Raw genomic sequence first — 10,961 nt, 5'->3', positions numbered from 1 at the left:
CAGTCAGTCGACGATCAAGTTTCAGACGAGTAATCTGTGAGAGTTAAAACAACAACAATGCTTCAAATTAACTGTGGAACAAGTGTTAAACAATTAGGCTGTGTGTAAAAACAGTGACAGTGTCTGTTCCATACGTACCTGATTATTCGTCAAGAACTGTGAAGTTTGTGGTTAGGTTTTACTGCTCATAGATGTTCAACAAGGCTCTATTGTAGCAGTATGTGGAGTTTCACCTGATAACTATCAATGAGTCTTATCGAAAGTTAAATAATAGTGCACTGGCCATATAACTGTGTAATATTGGGGGTTGTGCAAAGTGAAAATTAAAGTACTGTAAAACGCAACTGTGCACCTGTCAGCTACATGATTTACAGTAGTGTGTGTCTGAATCCACAACCTATTTTTCAGCCAGTGTAGCAACACAGTACGTCGACACTGAGGACTATCAACGATGATAAAAGCAGGTGGGACCACCAAACAATCACTTATAAACAAACATTATGATTGTGCTCGGCAATCAGATGATGTCTCTATGTCTAGCATTTTGGTAGGTGCAAGGCATGATGCATTTGCATACATGGCCCCTAAATCCATGATGATGCCAACAGATGTAGTGTTGTCCTGCCCCAGAAGTTGAAGAGGTGGTGGAAGAGTGTTTTCTAGACATCTTGTGGTAGTGGCTTCTGTTGCTGCTGTGATAATGCTGAGATAACAATTCACTGATCTGTTTGGTGAGTACATCAATCTTGGCTGCAAGATTGCCATAATCTGTGCATGTTACCATTGCTGATGATTATGCTGCTGCATGACAGTATCACTGCACTCACCTGGTATCATCGCATCCATTATCTTGTCAGGCGCGTCAGCCACTGCATATGAGGGCATCGCAGTTTGTGATGCTATAGCTGCCTTTACTTGCAGTGGTAGGTGACTACTCTATAATACACAGGGGAAGTTATTGGGTACAATACCAGTGTTGATCATCCTCCTCAAGTGACTCAGGTACAGCAATGGCTTCCAGTCTCCCATGTCTTCCCCAATCAAAACTTGCCTGATGCACTCTTCTTGATATCCAGGGACTCTGTGAATCAATACCATCTTCAGTTTCCATAGAGAAACAGCACAGAGTCTCCGTATCTCAAGAAGAGCATGTCAGACAAATTTTGACTGAGGAAGACATTGGATTGTTTTGTATGTGATGTGGTTATCACATCTTCAATCTCTGCAGCAGACTAGTGGCCTAATTGACTCACCATTATTGCAAACTTTATAGAATCCAGTGTGATCCCTGCATTATGGAAACTGGCCTCCAGTTGTGCAAACCACAGCACAGGGTTGTGTGCTCAGAAAGGCAGTAAAAACATGGAAAGTCTGAAACCAAAAGTTCTGTCACCCACAGTATATCAGTCATACTACAAGGCTTGGTTTACTAGTAGCTTGAGTTTTGCCTGTGCTGTAGTGCAGGCTAGATCATATCAGGGTCACCAATTGTTATGCTGGCTGCCAAATCTGGCATCTAAGTTGCATGTTCACAGTCTATCCTGGATGGTGTACAAAATATAAACTCTCGTAAAGGAACGAACAATTATTTACTGCTTACACAGCTTCAGAGAAGTTTTATGTAAGTAGATCTTTCCCCAAGAAAACATGAAACTCATAACCAACCAAGTAAAGTAATATGCTCTATGAAAACAATAGTAAAGCAATCTAAGAATAAGCACATTCCCAAAAAATAAAACAGCACCTCTGGTGGTTGGCATTAAAATTTTGTGTACAGTTGTAACGTAAATAAACACACTCATAAATGACACAGCATAATACAACACTGCACAAGGAGGACCATAATCTTGGTTGCTAAAATTTTTACAGGTCTGAATATATGGGGTCTCTTCTTAGGTTGGATGTAATTATTGCTTGAAAGCCCATTTAAGCCATTGAGAGTGTTGATTGGAGAATAGTAGGGTCCAAAGAAGTATCATAAGCAGCATTGTATATAAAGGTCAATCCAACTACAGCCCTGTATTAGGCTGGGTTCACAAGAGTGGAATATTTGTGGAATGGCAGCTGATTGGTAGATGGACACACTGTTATAGCATGTGGTTAGATGTAGCAGTTCACACAGGGTAGAAGTCTGGCTGCAGAATGTTGCGACTTGCCATCCAAATCATTCACAGTGAGATGGAAAATGTGCAGTGACAGCTGCAGTGCAGTGGTCCATGAGAATCAGTTGCACAGTTCACAGGTGTAGAAATAGGGGCCACCTAATGGCACTCAGTATTGAGAGCAGAATGGCCTCATGACAACAGGCAGTATTGCACACTCAGTCCTGTTTATGTATCTGCACGTGTTTTCCACAATTTGTCCTCTAGATATAGAGAAAATAGGCACAGAAATTTTAATAATGGATGCAAAGAAAAGGCTTTATATTTGGGACATAAGAACTTGAATACAGGGATAGAAATAAGAAAAATATGGCATGGCATGAAAATTACTGTAATTATTGCTGAATTTTACAGAACATTAAAGTGGAGAGAGAAAATCTATTGGAAAGTATTTATTTTCACCTCATCATTAATATAATAATATTCTGGATTCCAGAATCAGTTAGAATGACAATAAAATTAGTTATTTAATTTCCCCAAGAGGGCTACACATTTTTATTGAGAGAATTTCAAACAGTGACAAGTTTTGAGAAACTCCAACATTTCTTTTATAGTTGACACATTACATCTTGCTCCACCTGACAAAATGTAGCAAACAGCCTAATTTAGTTGCAGTTATGGTAGAACACAGTAAAGAGTCTTGTTAAACAAGTAACTAAGGAGAAAAATATCAAACATTTATGAAAAATCGTGATGATGTGATTTCCAAAGTATTCCCTGCAGAACTGATTGATGGTGGGATACCAGTAAACATGTGAAATATAAAACTTCCTGGCAGATTAAAACTGTGTGCCCGACCGAGACTCGAACTCGGGACCTTTGCCTTTCACGGGCAAGTGCTCTACCAACTGAGCTACCGAAGCACGACTCACGGCTGGTACTCACAGCTTTACTTCTGCCAGTACCTCGTCTCCTACCTTCCAAACTTTACAGAAGATCTCCTGCGAACCTTGCAGAACTAGCACTCCTGAAAGAAAGGATATTGCGGAGACATGGCTTAGCCACAGCCTGGGGGATGTTTCCAGAATGAGATTTTCACTCTGCAGTGGAGTGTGCGCTGACATGAAACTTCCTGGCAGATTAAAACTGTGTGCCCGACCGAGACTCGAACTCGGGACCTTTGCCTTTCGCGGGCAAGTGCTCTACCAACTGAGCTACTGAAGCACGACTCACGCCCAGTACTCACAGCTTTACTTCTGCCAGTACCTCGTCTCCTACCTTCCAAACTTTACAGAAGATCTCCTGCGAACCTTGCAGAACTAGCACTCCTGAAAGAAAGGATATTGCGGAGACATGGCTTATCCACAGCCTGGGGGATGTTTCCAGAATGAGATTTTCACTCTGCAGTGGAGTGTGCGCTGACATGAAACTTCCTGGCAGATTAAAACTGTGTGCCCAACCGAGACTCGAACTCGGGACCTTTGCCTTTCGTGGGCAAGTGCTCTACCAACTGAGCTACCGAAGCACGACTCACGCCCAGTACTCACAGCTTTACTTCTGCCAGTACCTCGTCTCCTATCTTCCAAACTTTACAGAAGCTCTCCTGCGAACCTTGCAGAACTAGCACTCCTGAAAGAAAGGATATTGCGGAGACATGGCTTATCCACAGCCTGGGGGATGTTTCCAGAAAGAGATTTTCACTCTGCAGCAGAGTGTGCGCTGACATGAAACTTCCTGGCAGATTAAAACTGTGTGCCCGACCGAGCACTTGCCCGCGAAAGGCAAAGGTCCCGAGTTCGAGTCTCGGTCGGGCACACAGTTTTAATCTGCCAGGAAGTTTCATGTCAGCGCACACTCCGCTGCAGAGTGAAAATCTCATTCTGGATGTGAAATATACTTGCAGTCTGTGAGCCATGGACCTTGCATTGATGGGGTGGTTTGAGCCTCAGCAGTACTGATACCCATACCACGTGTGCAGCCACAACGGAGGGGTATCTGTTGAGAGGCCGGACAAATATGTTGTTCCTGCAGAAGGACAGCAGTCTTTTCAATAGTTTCAGGGGCATGAGTGTGGATGCCTAGTAACATCAACCAAAATGAACTTGCTGTGCTGGTACTATGATCTGCTGAAAACAAGGGGAAACTACAGCTATAATTTTTCCCAAGGGTATGCACCTCTGCTGTACGGCTAAATGATGATGGTATTCTGTTGGGTAAAGTACTCTCCCATTCGGTTCTCCAGGAGCATACTACTCAAGATGATGACATCATTAGGAGAAACAAAACTCGCATTCTGTGGGTCAGAGCATGAAATGTAAGATCCCTTAATTGGACAGGTAGGCTAGAAAATTTTAACAGGTAAATGAACAGTTATGAAAAGGATAGCTTGTTACTCACCATAAAGCTGAAATGGTGAGTTGCTGACAGACAGAAGAAAAAGACTATTACACACTGAGCTTCTGGCCAAACCATTCTTCAAAAAAGAAAGGAAAACACACATGTTCACATAAACAGGCATACCTCATGCACACATTACCTCTATCTCTGGCCAGACTGCAATTATTGCACTGAACAAGCACTGAATGAAAGCAGCAATCTGTAGTGGAGCAGGGAAGGGGGAGGGATAGCAATGTATAGGTTGAGGAGAGAAGAGTGCCATCTGGTGGAGAGTGCAGGGACTAGAAGGTGGCAGGACAAGGCTGCCAGATGCAGTGTCATGAGGCTTTGGAGGAGGCAGAGGGAAGGGGAGTGGGAAAAGGAGAGAAGTAGAAAGTGGAAAAGACTGGTGGATGTGTTGGCAGAGAGTGATGTATAGTGAGGGTGACGGGACGTGAATTGGGAGGAGGTAATAGAACAGAGGGGTGGAAACTGTTGGATAGAGGGTGTAGGAGACAGTAGGTTATTATAGATTGAGGCTGAGATAATTTTGGGAGAAGAGACAGTGTGTTGTAAGAGTAACTCCCATTTGCAAAGTTCAGGAAAACTGGTGGTTAATGCTAGAATCAAGATGGCCCAGGTTGTGAAGAAGCCAGTAAAATCAAGTATGTTATGTTCAGCTGCACGTTGTGCCACAGGTTGGCCCACTTTCCTCTTGGCCATAGTTCGGCAGTTTGCCATTCATCCTGACAGACAGCTAGTTTGTAGTAATACCAACAGAAAAAGCTGTGCAATGATTGCAACAGAACTGACATGTGCATGGCTGCTTTCACAGGTGACCCAGTTGATGATGGGGTAGGATAAGCCTGTGAAAGGACTGGAATACGAAGTGGTGGGTGGGTGGATTGGGCACATCTTGCACCTAGGTCTTCCATAGACATATGATCCATGTGGCAAAGGGCTGGGATTGGGAGTGTCGTAGGGATGGCCTAGGTGTTGTGGAGGTTGGGTGGGTGATGGAACACCATTTGGGAGGGGTGGGAAGGATATTGGGTAGGATGCCCCTCATTTCAGGGCATAATTATAGAGAACTGTTCCATTCTGGGGTGGTATTGGATGATGAAGTGGGGTACTCCTTTGTAGCTAGTTCTTGGGGAGAGTGGGAAGATTGGGAGTGTGTGGGGATATGGCATGGGAAATCTGTTCGTGGACCAGGTCTGGGGGATACTGCCTGTTAGTGAAGGCCTTTGTGAAATGTTCACCATACTGGGCAAAGGAGTTCTGTCACTGCAGATATGCCATCTCCAGGTGGCCAGGCTGTGTGGGAGGGCCTTTTGGTGTGCAAATGATGATAGCTGTCAAAGTGTGGGTACTGTTGGTGGTTGGTGGATTCAATGTGGACAGAGATGTGGATGGAGCCATCAGAAAAGAGGAGATTTGCATCCAGGAGTGGTATGCTGGATTGAGGAAGACCAGGTGAAATGGATGGGACTAGGTGTTGAGGTTGAAAAGGAATGAGGAGAGTATGTCTTGGCCTGGAGTCCAGTTCATGAAGATATCATCAATGAACCTAAACTAGACTACAAGGTTAGGAGGATAGGGAGGATATGAAGGTTTTCTTGTAGATAGCCCATAAGCAGGTTGGCTTAGAAGTGTGCCGTATGGATGCCCATAGCTGCAAAGGAGAAGTAGTTGTCTTTATGATAAAGTTAGTAAGATGTATAATAAATGAGACAGTGGGTTTGGAATCTGAAGGGTGTTGGGAGAGGTGGTGTTAAGCAGTGGTAAGACCAGAGGTATGCAGGATGTTGGTGTATAGGAAAGCAGTGCCGATGGTGAGGAGTAGAGATCCAGGAGGTAAAGATGTGGGGATGGTGGAGAGTTGATGGAGGAAGTAGTTGGTGTCTTTGATGTGGGAGGTTAGATTTTGGGCAACTGGTTGGAGGCATTGGTCAATGAGGGCCTAAATTCTTTCAGTTGGGGCTATAGTGGGGTGTCTAGGATTGTTGAGCTTGTGAATTTTGGGGAGCATGTAGAAGGTGGGCATGAAGGGTATCATAGGGATCAGGAGGGAAATGGATTCAGGGAAGAGGTTCTGGGCAGGGCCTAGGCTTTAAGCAGGGATTGAAGGTTATGTTGGACTTCTGGGATGTGATCAGTCTGGCAGCGTTTATAGGTGGAAGAGTCAGACAATTGGTAGAGGCCTCCTGCCATGTAGTCACTGTGATTCAGATTGAAAATGGTGGAACCTTTGCCTGCAAGTACCATGATTAGGTGAGGGTCTGTTTTGAGGCTGTGTGTGACTGCCCTTTCTTCTGCTGAAATATTGTTGCTCTTAGGAAAGGTCTTGAGGAAGGATGGTGAGGCTGAGTTGGAGATAAGGAATTCCTGTGAGCTGACCGGGGATGGTTGGGTGGGAAGGGTTAAGATCATGGCTGGATGTTCATATGAACTGGTAGAGGCAGGTTTCAATGTTGGGATTAGGTTGCTTTAAGTTGGAGGCGTTAGTGGCAAAGAAGTGTTTCCACTGCAGGGATCGGGAGAAGGAGAGTAGATCTTCAACAAGTCCATCATGGTTAAATTTGGGAGTATGGCTGAAGGTGAACTACTCTGTCTCTCTCTCTCTCTGTCTCCCTCTCTCTCCCAATCCGTGCAATGGAAACACTTCTTTGCCACCAATCCTTCTGACCAAAGCCAACCTAATCCAGCACTGAACTGTGCCTCTCCCAGTTCATACGACCATATAACCATGATTCTCCCCCTCCCATCTAACCCCCCCCCCCCCCCCCCCCCGATCGTCTTAGAGGAGTTCATTATTTCCAACCTGGCCTCATTGTCTGTCCCCAGTTCCCTCCCCAAGAACAACCTTTCAGCAGAAGGAAGGACAGTCATACACAGCCTCAAAAAAGGTTCACCCATTTTCATTACGAATCACAGTGACTACATGGCAGGAGACCTCTGTCAATTATCTGACTCTTCCACCTATAAACTCTTCCAGATGTCCAACGTAATATTCAGTGCCTGCTTAAAGCCTAGACCCTTCTCAGAAACTCTTCCCTGAATCCATTTCCCTCCCTACCCCTATAACACCCCTCACACTCATTTGCTACATGCTCCCCAAAATCCACAAACCCAACAATCCTGGACACCTCATTGTAACTGGTTATACTGCCGCTACTGAAAGAATCATTGACCATCACTGACCAGCACCTCCAACCAATTGCCAAAAATCTAGCCTCACTAACCAAAGAGGCTCTCCACCATCCCCACCCCTTTATCTCCTGTCCCTCTAATGTCACTGTTCAAATGGTTCAATTGGCACTGAGCACTATGGGACTTTCAGAGGTCATCAGTCCCCTAGAACGTAGAACTACTTAAATCTAACCAACCTAAGGACATCACACATATCCGTGCCTGAGGCAGGATTCGAACCTGCGGCCATAGCAGTCGCATGGTTCCAGACTGAAGCGCCTAGAACTGCTCGGCCACACCGGCCGGCTGTCACTATTGACACCACTTCTCTACACATCAACGACCTCATGAACATGGTCTTGCTGGTATTCAACACTACCTTTCCCATCATCCTTCACACTCCAAAACTACTACCTCATTGCTCATACACCTTACTAGCATTATCCTAACAGACAACTACATCCCCTTTGAAGGAAAGGTACACAGCCACAGGCACCCAGATGGCCCCCTCCTACGTCAACCTGTTTGTGGCTCATCTAGAAGAAACCTTCCTAGCCTCCAAAAATCCCAAACCCCTGTTCTGGTTCAGGTTCGTTGATGATATCTTCATGATCTGGACACAGGGATGAAACACTGTGCCCCCATTGTTTCACAACCACAAAACCTTATCCCATACACTCCACTTATTCCTCCTCAGCCAAGCGTGCTATTGTCCTAAACATTGACCTCAACCTCTCTGATGACTCCATATATAAATATCTGTCCATATCAAGCCTTCTATCAACAGTAACTGCATTTTGACAGCTGTCATACCTTCCATATAGAAAAATCTCTCCTATTTGTTGAGGCTACAAATGGATAACACATCTGCACTGACAAGCAACTCCTTACCCAGTATGCTAAAAGTCTTACTGTGGCCTTCATAGGGAGGCCTTGCTCCTTAAACCTAGTCTGCAAATATATTTCCTGTGCCATATTCACATATACCTTTAATTGTCTGATCACCCCTATGTACATCTGCATAAGAACACCATGATTTATGTACAATATCACCTCCAACCACAATAACTTAACCATATCATTCACCAATGCTTGAGTAAATATCAGCATGGCCAGAAATGAGGAACATCCTATCCACATTCCTTCTCAGTTCCCCCAAAGCGGTATTCTGCCATCTGTCCAATTTACAACATATCCTAGTCCTTCCTTAAACCTTACCAACTCCCAAACTCTTCCCACATTGACCATACCCCTGTAGCTGACTCAGGTGCAAGGTTTGCAACCAGCACATCCTGTTCCAGTCATATCAATGGCATATCCTATACTATCAGGGGCAGAGTTGTCTGTGAAAGCAGTCATATCACATACAAACTCTGCTGTAACTTTGGCACAACATTTTATGTGGGCATGAACATGGATCAGTTGCTCATCCATCAGAATGGTCACCTGATACCTTGCCAAAAAGTGGAACTGATCATCCAGAGGCAGAACACACTACTGAGCACAACATGCTTGATGTCAATGTCTGCTTCATAATATATGCTAACTGGTTCCTTCCCTCAAGAGCAGTTTCTCTAAGTTACATAATTTGGTACTATCCTTGCAACACATATATTAACTCTCTTGGCCTCACGTAGTACTAGACCCTGTTAACACACACGCCTCTACCCTTCCCACCTGACTTTAGCTTTGTCATCTTCTTCCCTTGTTCAATCTCTCCCTCTCGGTCCACTCCACTATGTCACTTCATGCTGCTTACAACTACCCTGTGTGTTTACCACCTCTCCCTCCCAGCTGTCAGCCACTCTTCCCTCCCAAGCTCCTCCTTTTTCCCCTTAACCTAATCAAGTTGGGATGCTGGTGTGTATGTGCATGTTGTGTTAGCTCTGGAGAGGGATTAAGCTGAAAGCCAAGCAAGGTTCTCAGTCTTGTTTATGTGCTTGCAGATGACTAAACATCTTGACTATATACTGAGCTGTTACCTTTATTCCTTCCATTATTTACAGTTAGTATTTTTTTAATGGAAAGACCTCATTAATAGCAGACTTTACAAATTATATAATACTGCCAGGTGCAGTAATTGTAATTTAGAAAAATGGGTTGTAATTTGGATTCAAAATGCAACACAGACTTACTTGTTTCTTACTGCTTTCACTCTTTCCATGATCTTGTCCTTCTTTGATGTCTGCTTTTTTGAGGTACATTGCTATCAACCAGAAAAAAGATACAATGTTAGTAACATTCAATAATATTCTTACCTCAGAGGATGAGGCCAATTTTAAACTGTATTTCAATTTTTTTAACTACTGACATATCAGTGTGACAGTTTGCTGTCCAGTCCTAATGTTTGATTCTGATGCAGTAGTCAATTCAACACAGTGTCTCTCTTGTTGTATATTAAAGGTACAGGAAACAGTAAATTATTTGTTTTTGTCCATGGATGTCAAAATGATTGGAATGATATAACTAAGAGGATGGTGATTAGTTTATTAGGTTCCATTGTTCTCATCATAAAGCAGTAGCATCAGGGTTACGGAATAAGTCACGATAATAGATGCTGTCAGGAACTGATTAGATACACTGATCAGAAATTAAATTACAACGAAAATTTTGTGAACTAGTTATGCTTACATAGGCAAAATAGAATTAGAAGAAAGCCACTACATTGGAAAGAATCTTCTGCTTCTCTAATTGTAGTAAGTGGTTGCCATTTTCATGTTATTTACACAACTACACTCATCATCATCATCATCATCATCATTTAAGACTGATTATGCCTTTCAGCGTTCAGTCTGGAGCATAGCCCCCCTTATACAGTTCCTCCATGATCCCCTATTCAGTGCTAACTTTGGTGCCTCTTCTGATGTTAAACCTATTACTTCAAAATCATTCTTAACCGAATCCAGGTACCTTCTCCTCAGTCTGCCCCGACTCCTCCTACCCTCTACTGCTGAATCCATGAGTCTCTTGGGTAACCTTGCTTCTCCCATGCGTGTAACATACCCCACCATCTAAGCCTGTTCGCCCTGACTGCTACATCTATAGAGTTCATTCCCAGTTTTTCTTTGATTTCCTCATTGTGGACACCTTCCTGCCATTGTTCCCATCTACTAGTACCTGCAATCATCCTAGCTGCTTTCATATCCGTAACCTCAACCTTGTTGATAAGGTAGCCTGAATCCACCCAGCTTTCGCTCCCATACAACAAAGTTGGTCGAAAGATTGAACGGTGCACAGATAACTTAGTCTTGGTACTGACTTTCTTCTTGCAGAAGAGAGTAGATCGTAGCT

The 10,961-nt window shown here is 43.8% G+C and overlaps 1 non-coding gene across 1 annotated transcript; it reads right to left on the bottom strand.

Moving 5' to 3' along the window:
* Positions 1-2,951: 2,951 nt before the first annotated feature.
* Trnas-uga (transfer RNA serine (anticodon UGA)) lies at positions 2,952-3,026 on the bottom strand. Its single transcript has one exon. It is a non-coding gene; the product is annotated as a tRNA-Ser (tRNA).
* Positions 3,027-10,961: the final 7,935 nt, after the last annotated feature.

The sequence above is a fragment of the Schistocerca cancellata genome, chromosome 5, assembly GCF_023864275.1.
Source record: "Schistocerca cancellata isolate TAMUIC-IGC-003103 chromosome 5, iqSchCanc2.1, whole genome shotgun sequence".
In the NCBI taxonomy this organism is placed as follows: Eukaryota; Metazoa; Arthropoda; class Insecta; order Orthoptera; family Acrididae; genus Schistocerca; species Schistocerca cancellata.
This window is presented reverse-complemented; position numbering and strand designations above follow the sequence as displayed.